This window comes from Trachypithecus francoisi, unplaced genomic scaffold (genome assembly GCF_009764315.1).
Source record: "Trachypithecus francoisi isolate TF-2019V2 unplaced genomic scaffold, Tfra_2.0 Lachesis_group5, whole genome shotgun sequence".
Lineage (NCBI taxonomy): Eukaryota > Metazoa > Chordata > Mammalia > Primates > Cercopithecidae > Trachypithecus > Trachypithecus francoisi.
The window spans coordinates 54,239,106-54,253,293 of NW_022681470.1; the positions used below are offsets into that span (position 1 = coordinate 54,239,106).

Genomic DNA, 14,188 nt, shown 5'->3' on the forward strand with positions numbered 1-14,188 from the left:
CAAATACCCTGGAGACTATCTTCCATTGCCTGTTCTGCTCCAGTCCTTACCTGTTCCAACATACACAGCATATCAGAATCTCACGGTATTAATGTTGCATTTGAAAAGTATCCTGGGTATTTTTATATGACCAACCCAAGGTGAAAATCAATGATTCTACATACACACACACACACACACACACACACACACACACACGCACACACACGCGCACATACACACGTATTACTAGCACTTGGTTACCTTTTATTTTCCATCCATAATGATGATGAAGTATCTTTAAGTCTTCCTTGCTTAAGAGGCAGGGGATAACATAGAAAAGATTTACATGCTTTTTGCAAGGAGGACTTGAAGACGGATTAAAATGTTCAGTGGCATCCAAAAACTACCTAATCCTGACCATAATTTTTTACCCTAGAAATTTAAATTTTACCTGAACTAAAATAAAGTAGTTGGTCTTTAAAAAAAAAAAACAAACAAACAAACTCAGGTACTTCCTTGGTTTTCTGTTTGAACGGTTAACGAACAAAACGAATTGAGATGAGTTGTACAGGACAATACAGTATTCCTCAGCAGCAATTTAAGATAATTAATAGGCTGGGCATGGTGGCTCACGCCTGTAATCCCAGCACTTTGGGAGGCCGAGGCAGGCAGATCACGAGGTCAGGAGATTCATACCATCCTGGCTAACATGGTGAAACCCCATCTCTACTAAAAATACAAAAAGATTAGCCAGGCGTGATGGCAGGTGCCTGTAGTCCCAGCTACTGGGGAGGCTGAGGCAGGAGAATGGTGTGAATCCGGGAGGTGGAGCTTTCAGTGAGCCAAGATTGTGCCACTGCACTCCAGCCTGGGCGACTGAGCAAGACTCCATCTCCAAAAACAAACAAAACAAACAAACAAACAAACAAATATATGTGTGTGTGTATGTGTGTGTGTGTGTGTGTGTGTGTGTGTGTGTGTATATATATATATATATATATTTAAAAGCTGGGCATGGTGGCGCATGCCTGCAGTCCCAGCTACTCAGGAGGCTGAGGCAGAAGAATCACTTGAACCTGGGAGGTGGAGGTTGCAGTGAGCCGAGATTGTACCACTGCATTCCAGCCTGGCAAGACAGCAAGACTCTGTTTCAAACAAACAAACAAAAAAAAAGTGTTGGGGGGGAGGAAGATAATAGCAATAAGTCACACCAGTTATCAGACTTTATACAAAAATCTCTTACAGAAAAAGTGAAGAAAGAATAGAAAATGAATCAACAGATTCACATTCAAAATGTGATTTACCCAGACCAAGGGAACAGAATAGAGACCCCTGAAATAAAGCTGCACACCTACAACCAACTGATCTTTAACAAAACTGACAAAAATAAATAATGGGGAAAGACACCCTATTCAATATATGTGCCAGGAAAACTGGCTAACCATATGCGGAAGAATGAAACTGGAGTCCTACATTTCAAGACATAAAAAAATTAACTCAAGGTGAATTAAAGCCTTAAATGTAAGACCTCAAATTGTAAACCTTTCTTCCTAGAAGAAAACCTAGGAAATACCCTTCCAGACATTGGCCTGGGCAAATAACTTATGACTAAGTCTTCAAAAGTAAATGTAACAAAACCAAAAATTGACAATTGGGGCCCAATTAAACTAAAGAGCTTCTTCACAGAAAAAGAAACTATCAATGGAGTAAACAGACAACCTACAGAATGGGAGAAAATACTGGCAAACTATGCATACAACAAAGGAATAATATCCAGAATCTATAATACACTTAAACCAACCAGAAAAAAATAAGTAACTCCATTAAAAATTGGGCAAAGGACATGAACAGACACTTCTCAAAAAAAGATATAAGTGGCCAAGAAACATATGAAAGAATGCTCAACATCACTAATCATCAGAGAGATCCAAATCAAAACCACAATGAGATACCACCTCACACCAGTCAGAATGACTATGATTAAAAAGTCAAAAAGTAACAGATGTTAACGAGTTTGTGGAGAAAGGGAACACTTACGCACTGTCTGTGAGAGTGCAAATTAGTTCAGGCCCTGTGAAAAGCAGCTTGGAAATTTCTCAAAGAACTAAAAATAGAATTACCATTCGATCCAGCAATCCCCTTATTGGGTATATAGCCAAAGGAAAATAAATCATTCCACCAAAAAGACACCTACATTTGTATGTTTATCCCAGCACTATTGACATAGCAAGGACAAGGATTCAACCCACATGCCTTTTAACAGCAAACTGGATAAAGAAAATGTGGTACATATACACCAAGGAATACTTTGCAGCCATAAAAAAGAATGAAATCATGTCATTTACAACTAATAAATGATGCTGGAGGCCATTTATCTTAAGCAAATCATGCAGAAATAAAACCAAATACTGCAAGTTTTCACTTAAAAGTGGGAAGTAAACATTGGGTATACATGGACACAAAGATAGGAACTATAAACACTGGAGAGTCCAAATGGTGGGGAAAGGTGGGAGTGGGGCAGAGGTTGAAAAACTATCTATTGGGTACTATGTTCATTATCTGGGATATGGGATTATTAGAAGCCCAAACCTCAGCATCATGCAACATACCCATGTACCAAACCTACACATGTATCTCTGAATCTAAAATAATGAATGAATGAATGAATGAAAACAACTATTAATGGGAAAATGTGGTTTAATCATCCTTTTATCATCATCTAATGCTTCTGAGTGAAACTGTGATAAGACAGGTTTAAATAAACATAGCCTAAAATAATGGAATCTTACTTTTTTTAGAACACGAGTTGTTCTCACAAAACTTAGAACTATTTGAGGACAGGGACCATACATTATCCATTTTCACATCTTCATTATGCTTGGCATACAAAAGGTTTCCTATAGTATAAATCGACATGGAGTGTGGAGTATAAAAGGCCTGCATCACAACTCGGCCACTTACTAGTTTTATGATCGTAGGCCACTTGTTACCTATAAGACTATTTCTCCTTCTGTAAAATGGGAGTAATAAAAATACCTTATGGGGTATTACAAGAGCTAATTAAAATATTATGAAGTGTCTGCATTGTGTACACCAAATAAATGCTAAATAATAAAGTCCACTTCCCCCAGTACCATCACCTTTTCTATCTCTGTCAAATTTTTATGAGCTTCCTGAGGGAAGGATCAGTCTTTCTTGTGTATGCATCTTGAATACCTGGCAAAATACCTGCCATAAGTTTGAACTGAGATGTTGTGGAAATACTGAAGTACACTTTAACAATGCTGAAGTTCATATACTTTTAGCTAGTTTTAAAGTTAAATAATTATAATGCATAGAACTAATTCATTTCATTCTATCTTGAGATTAAAGCTAGGAACTTATAATGTTGGCATCTTTGCTATATATAATGGTAATTTTTAAATAAGGTGGTTTAAAGTGCATGCAAAATTTGACTTGCATACATTTGTAACACAGTATTATAAATCAAAGTGATCTAATTTGATGGACTAGTTATAATTTTTCTAAAAAAAATAAAGTGAAAGCAAAATGATAAAGTGAAAGTAATACATTACTGACAAATAGAACAAACTAAGACATACTTTTAAAGGACTTAATTTGCTCTAAAAGATTAAGACTAGAAGACTTGCTAAAAGGTTTTCATTTTTGTGTTTACTGGAAATAATCCATCCATTTCAGAAATAAGTGGAACAGTTCAAGTCTAAAAGCGATAAATCCCAAAACTATTTACTGATTATGCGTTTTTGAGTATGAGTAACTACTTTGTCTTACTAACCTAGTGATTTGAGCCAATGGAAATTAATCACTCAGTAAAATGACATGTGTTATCACTGACTTTGCAAACAATCCTGTCAGCGGCAGACACCAATGTACACAATGAATTAAAATGTTTGTTCTTACAACAAAAGATTGATTTGATGATATACATACATATATTGTATATAGATGCATATAAATAGATACGCAGGAATAAACTTAAAAGTGTTATTAATGAGTAGAATGCTGAATTTAACAGTTTTTCAAACACCTTTTTCTATTTTTATTCAATAACAGCTATTGTTCCCCCACGTGGAGTTGGTTCATGGTTATACCACTTTAGTAACTCTGGAGTATTTCATAGTAAGTAAAAGATAAGAACATTTTTAGTTACTGATGCAGATAAATAATTGTGAACTAATAAAAAATCATCTCTATTGGAAAAGGTATGACTCTATAATGTGCTATCACATGTTGCCTGATAAACAGTTACCTATATCATTTAGTAACCTCATATCTGTAGGTAATTGGAAGACATAAGTTTTGAAATAATTAGTTTGTTATTATAAGTAATGACAACATTGTTAATAACAATAAAAGTGACACAGATATAACATAAAATTAGGTTGCAAGTAGATTTTTAAAAGAACGTAAGAATTTGCTTTAAATAATGCTTTTATATAAATCTTAATATTTTTTATTCCAAAAGAAAAAAATTAAAATCTAGATCTAAACATGTTAATTAATCACACCAAAACATAAATAACATAATTGGAAATCTTACAAAAATTCATAGATGTTATCCCATAGTATGGATTCTATAATTTTATAAATTATAAATATATAAAATTCATTTAAATAATAATATATGTAATTCTCAAGATCAATGACATTATTCCCTCTAAATCATCATCAATTGCAAGAACCAGATTTTGTTAATCCTTATGACATGATCTTTTTTGCATTTGGAGATGTCAAGGATTTTAGGAGTCATGAGCCAGGAACCATGGACAAAAACAAATATACATGTTACATAACACCAGAGGCCACCCCCTAGTTTTCAATCAGGGGTCCGTTACATCAAAATAATATACATGAAATCATTAATAATTAGTCCAGTCCATTATATTGTAGGAATGTCTCCCAGGGTGAGGGCACTCAGGTTTTCTGGTTTCCTTTCAAACTTGCTATAACATGATCTTAAAGTACTGTGACAGGTTACAAGATAAATATTTTCAAGTAGCAAAACTGCTTCTGGCTCTTCTTTTTGATATTGATGTCACTAAGGTTTTTAAAGGTGTTTTTATCTTCAAATAGCCACCTAATAGGACATTGAGTCAATTTAAATAATCTGTTGCTTTAAACATACTTCAGTAAGTAATATTGTTAAATGAAAATTAACATTCACTATTCAAATTCATTTTTTAAATACAATTAAATATAGAATGAATGTTTCAAATATGTAATATAAAGAGTAGACTCAATACCGAATTTATTGAGCGTTTTTAGCATGAAGGGCTGTTGAATTTTGTCAAAAGCCTTTTCTGCATCTATTGAGATAATCATGTGGTTCTTGTCTTTGGTTCTGTTTATATGCTGGATTACGTTTATTGATTTGCGAATGGGAGAAAATTTTTGCAATCTACCCATCTGACAAAGGGCTGATATCCAGAACCTACAAAGAACTCAAACAAATTTACAAGAAAAAAACAAACAACCCCATCAAAAAGTGGGCAAAGGATATGAACAGACATTTCTCAAAAGAAGACATTCATACAGCCAACAGACACATGAAAAAATGCTCATCATCACTCGCCATCAGAGAAATGCAAATCAAAATCACAATGAGATACCATCTCACACCAGTTAGAATGGCAATCATTAAAAAGTCAGGAAACAACAGGTGCTGGAGAGGATGTGGAGAAATAGGAACACTTTTACACTGTTGGTGGGATTGTAAACTAGTTCAACCATTATGGAAAACAGTATGGCAATTCCTCAAGGATCTAGAACTAGATGGACCATATGACCCAGCCATTCCACTACTGGGTATATACCCAAAGGATTATAAATCATGCTGCTATAAAGACACATGCACACGTATGTTTATTGCAGCACTATTCACAATAGCAAAGACTTGGAATCAACCCAAATGTTCATCAGTGACAGACTGGATTAAGAAAATGTGGCACATATACACCACGGAATACTATGCAGCCATAAAAAAGGATGAGTTTGCATCCTTTGTAGGGACATGGATGCAGCTGGAAACCATCATTCTTAGCAAACTATCACAAGAACAGAAAACCAAACACTGCATGTTCTCACTCATAGGTGGGAACTGAACAATGAGATCACTTGGACTCGGGAAGGGGAACATCACACATCGGGGCCTATCATGGGGAGGGGGGAGGGGGGAGGGATTGCATTGGGAGTTATACCTGATATAAATGACGAATTGATGGGTGCGGACGAGTTGATGGGTGCAGCACACCAACAGGGCACAAGTGTACATATGTAACAAACCTGCACGTTGTGCACATGTACCCTAGAACTTAAAGTATAATAATAAAAATAAATAAATAAATAAAGAGTAGACTCCATAGGAGGCTTCTTTCCAAATGATCAGAGTCACAGATTACACTTCAAAATATCTGCCAGTAAACTGGTAGGAATGTATATGTCCTCTAAGAGAAAAGTCATATGCCTTTTACAAATCTTTAATTATTTACCAGCCAGTGTATTTCCAGCATTGAATCTAAAAATCCTAAAACAAGTTATGCTATTATCAGTATTCTAATTCCCTTAGTGGTCTAGACATATGTTATATAAATATTTAATTGTAATCACCCCATCAAAACTCTACGACAATAATTGAATTTCAGGATTTTAATATCATTCTAAGAGAAATATTTGATTTTTAAAAAAATATTTATAAAAAAGATTCTAGTAGGGAGATGGGGCAGTGGTAAAATTCTCTGCCAAGCTGAGGAAGTAGCAAGATTCAGTGTTGTTTTTTGTGCTAACATGGCAATCTTATTATTGAAGCAAAGCTGCAGAAGTGCTGAAGCAACACAATAAACAAATCTACAAACCCAAATTCCTTCTTCAGCCTGTAGGAAACATTACCATGGCTCGGAAATTTATCTCACATTAGAAATCCTTCTTAGGTACAAAGGTATGAGGTAACTAATACATTCAAGTCTTAAGAGCTAGAGAAAAATAGTTTTAAAAATCAATCAGCAATTTAAAGATAAAATTTAAATACACTAAAAAATTGCTTTCAAAAATAAATTAATTTCTCATGAATCTTTAAAATTTGCCTTTCTATATAATGCTTGGGGCTAAAATTTTAATAAGTAGTCTAATTTAAATATTTCTTCTTAGAAATGTTCAGTAAACCTTGACAGGTTAGTGAAAACTATACTGAAGTGTTACAATAAATTACATCAACAGATATTTATAGATACCTGCTAAATGCAAGGCATTCAGTTAGTAGCTATATATAAACACAAACTGCCTATAATAAGTGGGAATAACTAAGGTAGGTTAGCTCAAACCAAGAAAGTGAAATCACATTAAGTATGTGAAAGAACAGAAATAAATTGTTATTTTTATGCCATTAGGTAATGAGATGACTATCAGGCTCCTGTATACTGAATTAGACTACCGTGGTATCATGAACAGAAAAACACTATGAAGAGTATTAAGAGCCCATTCAGTGCAATGTATTATTAAAACTAATAACCTAAAATAACTGTAATAAGACAACAATACTACTTTCAAGGATATGTCAATTGACATTAAATAATGTGCTAAAGAATTTAGTCTGCTGAACTTTATGATCACCAGACCAAAAGAATCAGCTAATTATATTATTCAGTGAATATTTAACTGAACGTATGCTATATTTCAGGCACTTTTCTAGATACCTGAAATACAGGAATAAATGAAGCAGGCAAAAATCCAAGCCCTTGTGATGCTTAAACATTTATTGGAGGTAGGGGAAGAGAGTTATTGCATGAAATAAGAAACAACAAACAATGTAGTATGTGAGAAGGTGATGAGTGTTAGAGAATAAGATAGACTTGCATAAGGGAAGTTAGGAAATCTAGGGCAAGGAACTTTCCACTTTAAATAGTGTGGTCAGGGTAGGTCTCATGAAGACAGCATTTAAGCCAAGTCTTAAGCCATGAGGAGGTTTAATGGGAGAAGAGGATTCCAGGCAAAGGGAGTAGCTAGAGTAAAATACCTACACTGGAGTAGGAACAGGCACACGTACTCAGTAGGCCTGTGGGAGGCTCCAAGTATCAGGAGAAAATCCCACCAGCCATAATGACTATTCTCACTCAAAATTTATAAACTTCAACCTCCAATAGGATTTGAATACCAAGCAATTCTATTTTACTCTGCAGTCACTCCATTCACTCTCCCCACCCATTTCACAATGTCCTATCTTCTTTCTCCTTAAATGTTTAACGACTTCTCCCATTCTCTTTCAGTTGATGATCTTGCTTCCTAATTTCACCAAAAAAGAGAAAACTGAAGTAATTAAAAGAGAAATTCTACAAGCTCTAAGTCACACATTTACCTACCTCCTCCATCTGTGCTCACAGACTGTCTTTTCTCCTGTTACGAATAAATTGCCTGTGCTCCTTGTAAAGACTAACTTCTCTAACAATTTTTCCTTCTCTCTTCTGAATATAGTTTTATTTCTTTTTTTTTTTTTTTTTTTTTTTTTTTTTTTGAGACGGAGTCTCGCTCTGCCGCCCAGGCTGGAGTGCAGTGGCCGGGTCTCAGCTCACTGCAAGCTCCGCTCCCGGGTTTACGCCATTCTCCTGCCTCAGCCTCCCGAGCAGCTGGGACTACAGGCGCCCGCCATGTCGCCGGCTAGTTTTTTTTGTATTTTTTAGTAGAGACGGGGTTTCACCGTGTTAGCCAGGATGGTCTCGATCTCCTGACCTCGTGATCCGCCCGTCTCGGCCTCCCAAAGGCGGTGGCTCAAGCCTGTAATCCCAGCACTTTGGGAGTTTTATTTCTTAACTAGATCTTCCCAGCAGCATACAAACATGTTACTTCTTCTCTTGACCTCACTTACTTCTCTAGTTATGTGCTATTCTATTCTTCACAATAAAATCCAAAAGAGCTGTCAGTACTTTGTGTCTATGTCCTCTCCTCTCATGCTTCAATCACAATTTCTATCTCACCACATCAGCAAAATTGCTCTTGCTAAGGTCATCATATATCCATGGTTACTAAATCCAGTAATCAATTCCAGGTCCTTGTTTTAATTAGCCTGTCATGAGCATTTGACAGTGTTGATCCCTCCCTCTTTGGTATTCTTGTTGGTTGCTAATGTGAAATACTCTTCCTGGTTTCTGTCTACCTAATTGTTCATCCACTCTTTGATAGCCTCCATTGCTAGTGCCCTCTTATGCTACTTTCTTATCATTTATATTTATGCTTTTTCCTTTGGTAATCTCACCCAATCTACAGGCTGATGGTTTTAATTCTACCTATATGCTGATGACTCCAAAATTTATACCTCCAGTACAGTTTTCTCCCCTCCTTTATCCATCCACTTGCCTAATCCATATCCTGCTTGCATCTTCAGTAGACATCTTGAATTAATATGTCTGAAACTCAACTCTTCTTCTGCTTGATGAAATCATCGTCTGCCCACAATCTTCTCCATCTTAATTTTAATTGAGACAAACACTTTCTTCCAGTTTCTCAGATGAGATAATATGGAATCATCCATGACTCTGCTTTCTCTCATCTTTATATCAAATTCCTCAGAATATCTATTGGCTTTATTTATAAAATAAACCCATATTCTGACCAAATCTCATCATATCCTCAATCAACAGTTCCACACTGCCATCAATTTCTCACCTAGATGATAGCAATAATCTTCTAGATCTTCTTTCTCTCTGTTTCCACTTTTGCCCACCCCACAGGATACTGCTGAAGTGACACATATTCCAGGAAATCTACATTGACTATATTATTTTAAACTGTAATCCTATCCTCACCTCTGGTAGTCCCCATTTACCATACCCTGTTCTATTTACTTTCCCATAGTACTTCTGACCTTTGAAGATCGACATTATTTTAAAATTATAATTTGTTATTAGAAATAAAAGTTTCACAAAGTCAGAGATTGTTTCCTTCTTTGTTCTCTGATGCATCCCACACAAAACACTGCCTATTATAAAATGGATACAGGCATATCTCATTTAACTGAACTTCACTTTACTGCACTTCAAAGACAGCTTTTACAAACTGAAGGTTTGTGGCAACCCTCCATTGAGCCAGTCTATCAGTGCCATTTTTCCAACAGCATCTGCTTACTTTGTGTCCCTGTGTCATATTTTGGAAAGTCTTGAAATATTTCAAACTTTTTCATTATAATTATATTAGAATTATATTATATTATATGATTAGAGTTGTTATGGTGGTCTATGATCAGTGACCTTTGATGTAATTATTGTATTTGTTTTAGGGCACCAGGAATCACCCCCACATTAGTCAGCAAGCTTAATTGATAAATGTTGTGTGTGTCCTGACTGCTCCACTGATTGGTTATTCTCCCATCTCTCTCTCTCTCTCTCTCTCTCTCTCTCTCCCCCGCTCAGGCTTCCCTATTCCCTAATTAATAACCTTACAATGACCTTCACACATCCAAGTGAAAAAGCTAAAAATGATGAAGCTTGTGAGGAAGGCATGTCAAAAACTGAGACCGCCTGAAAGCCAGGCCTCTTGCAACAAGCAGTTAGCCAAGTTGTGGATGCAAAGGAAAAGTTCTTGAAGGAAATGGAAAGTGCTACTGCAGTGCCCACATGAATGACAAGAAGGTGAAACAGCCTTATTGCTGAGGTGGAGAACATTTGAGTGGTCTGGACAAAAAAATCAAACCAGCCATGACATTCCCCTAAGCCAAAGCCTAATCCAGAGCAAGGTCCTAAGTCTCTTCAATTATATGAAGGGTGAGAGATGTGAGAAAGCTGTAGGAGAAAATTATGAAGCTAGGAGACATTGGTTTATGAGATTTAAGGAAAGAAGCCATTTCTATACATAAAAGTACATGGTAAAGCAGCAAATGCTGATGCAGAAGCTGTAGCAAGTTATCTAAAAGATCTAGCTAAGAACATTGAAGAAAGTGGCTAAACAACACATTTCCCAATGAAGATGAAACAACCTTCTATCAGAAGAAGACATCATCCAGGACATTCATAGCTAGAGAAGGGAAGTCAATGCCTGGCTTCAAGGCTTCAAAGTTTCAAAGGACAGGCCAACTCTCTGGTTAGGCAATAATGCAGCTGGTGACTTTAATTGAAGCCAATGCTCATTTGCCATTTAAAAAATCCTAGGGCCCTTACAGATTATGCTGAGTCTACTCTGCCTGTGCTCTATAAACAAGACAAAGTCTGGATGACAATACATCTGCTTATACCATGTTTTACTGAACATTCTAAGCCCACTGTTGAGATCTGCTGTGCAGAAACAAAGACTCCTTTCAAAACATGACTGCTCACTGACAATGCACCTGACCACCCAAGAAACTCTAATAGAGATATAAAAGGAGATTAATGTTGTTTTCATGCCTGCTAAAACAATATTCATTCTGCAATCCATGGATCAAGGAGCAATTTTGACGTTCAAGTCTTATTATTTAAGAAATACATTTCATTAAGGCTACAGCTACCATAGGTAGTTATTCTTCCAATAAATCTGGGCAAAGTAAATCAAAAACCTTCTAGAAAGGAGGTACCATTCTACATGTCATTAAGAACATTCATGATCCATAGGAAGAGGTCAAAAGAGCAACATTAACAGGAGTTTGGAAAAAGGTGATTCCAACCAGCTCTCATGGATGACTTGAAGGGATCCAAGACTTCTTAGAGGAAGCAACTGCAGATGTGGTGGAAACAGCAAGCAAACTAGAATTCTAAGTGAAACCTGAATATGTGACTAAATTGCTATAATACAATAATAAAACCTGAACAGATGAGGAGTTACTTCTTATGGATGAGGAAAGAAAGCTGTTTCATGAGATGAAATCTACTCCTGGTGAAGATGCTGTGAAGAGTGTTGACAATAATGAATTTAGAATATTACATAAACTTAGTTGGTTAAGCAGCAGAAGAGTTTGTGAAGATTGACTCCAATTTTGAAAGAAGTTCTACTGTGGATAAAATGCTATCAAATAGCACCATATGCTACACAGAAATCTCTCATGAAAGTAGGAATCAATTGATGTGGGAAATTTTGTTGCTGTCTTATTTTAAGAACAAGACAACCACCCCAACCTTCTCGAGCCACCTCCCTAATCTCTCAGCAGCCATCAATACTGAGGCAAGAACTTCCACCAGCAAAAAAGAATGATAATTTGTTAAAAGCTTAGATTACCATTACCATATTTTAGTAATAAGGTATTTTTCAATTAAGGTATGTACATTTTTTAGACACAATACTATTGCACACTTAATAGACTATAGGACAGTATAAACCTAACTTTTATATGCACTGGGAAACAAAAAACTTTGTATGATTCACTTTATTGCAATATTCACTTTATTGCAGTGGTCTGGAACTGAACCCACAGTATCTCCGAGGTATGAGTAAAGAATACTTAAAAAGTGTTCTGAAATTTTAGTGTTCTTACTTTTTATGGCATTTCATTAATAATGTGTATTTCTGGGCTTTAGTCCAGGCCTCTTGAATCATTAGTTTTGAAGGTGAGACTCAAAAATATGCATATTTAACAGGCTCTCCAGGTAAGTCAGTCTTACCAGAAGAGAGCAAGCAGTCTGAGACCCCACCCTGAGAAACACTATTTAGGATATTACTTGAAATCAGTTAACAAGAGATGCTGGGGGAAAAAAAAGTATCTTTTATCCTGATAAACTGTCTCCTCTTGTACATTTCTTCTTTCTGTCATTAAGTCTCTATATTCCCCCATGTCACATTACATTTTATCATTTTTTCATGTTATAAAATATATGCTTGATGCAATTACTATCTCTTCATAATTCAAATCTTTCTTAATACTCCAAAACTGTTGAATCTTTATTTACTAGTAATACATGTGCTGACATTAGCTATAGATTACATACCATGAATCACTATCATGAAAAAGAATAATATGAAAATGTAGCAATATATAACAACTGTTTATGTTAAAGTTTTTAAATATCTTCCAAAAATCTGTAGCTAATATAAAAGGAAATATTTTGCTTTGGTCCCACTCCTTTTATTCAACATCTTATGATGTCAGGGAAAGTAGATCACAGCACAATACACAGCATGTGCTCAGGATCTCACAGAATTTCCACTTCTACATGCTAGACCATTATGTGACTCCAAGTTTAAAATTGTAGATATCATTTTATTTAAAATACAGTAACACTTGATTCCTATAATCTTCATACAGCTCTTAGATAAGTTTCATTATGTTAATTTTCATAAACTCTTCATCTACTAAAATTGTCAAATATTTTCATGCATATTCCTTATAATAGGGAACCACTCATCAACTTTTAGTTTATTTATTTAATAATGCTAAATGCCTATTATGTATCAGCTATTAGGAAACAAAAACACTTAAAACACGATCCTTGTTTTTACAGAATCTACGACACAAGAAGGAGCCAAACAAACCAACAAATATCATATGGTGCTAAAAGAAGGGAAATTCATAGAAGTATGAGAAGTAAAAGAAAAATTCCTACAAAAGGTGTATCTGAGCTTGGTCTTGAAGAAACAATAGACTGAGTTGTGGAATGTAAAACAGAGACAGGATATTCAAAGCAGAGAAAACAAGAACAACAAGCATATGTGCATTTCTTCATTCATTTATTCCTAGAGGGACAGTAAATCATAATGACTAATGACAGTAAATAAAGACAGAAATAGTGACAGTAAATAAAGATTAGAACAGAACAGGCCGGGCGCGGTGGCTCAAGCCTGTAATCCCAGCACTTTGGGAGGCCGAGACGGGCGGATCACGAGGTCAGGAGATCGAGACCATCCTGGCTAATACGGTGAAACCCTGTCTGTACTTAAAAATACAAAAAACTAGCCGGGCGACGAGGCGGGCGCCTGTAGTCCCAGCTACTCGGGAGGCTGAGGCAGGAGAATGGCATAAACCCGGGAGGCGGAGCTTGCAGTGAGCTGAGATCCGGCCACTGCACTCCAGCCTGGGTGGCAGAGCAAGACTCCGTCTCAAAAAAAAAAAAAAAAAAAAAAAAAAAGAACAGAACTAAATGAAATAGAAACTAGAAAGGCAATAGAAAAGATCAATGAAACTGAACATTAGATTCTGAAAAGTTAAACTGACAAACCTTTAGCTAGTCTAACTAAAGAAAAAATAAAGAAAGATCAAATAAGTAAAATTGGAAATGGAAGAGGACACAGTTCAAATAAT

At 35.8% G+C, this 14,188-nt stretch overlaps 1 protein-coding gene across 9 annotated transcripts in view; it reads right to left on the reverse strand.

The window, feature by feature from the left end:
• DENND1B (DENN domain containing 1B) overlaps positions 1-14,188 on the reverse strand; it is a 291,773-nt gene that overhangs the window by 46,620 nt on the left and 230,965 nt on the right. The gene's annotated exons all lie outside the window — the stretch shown is intronic.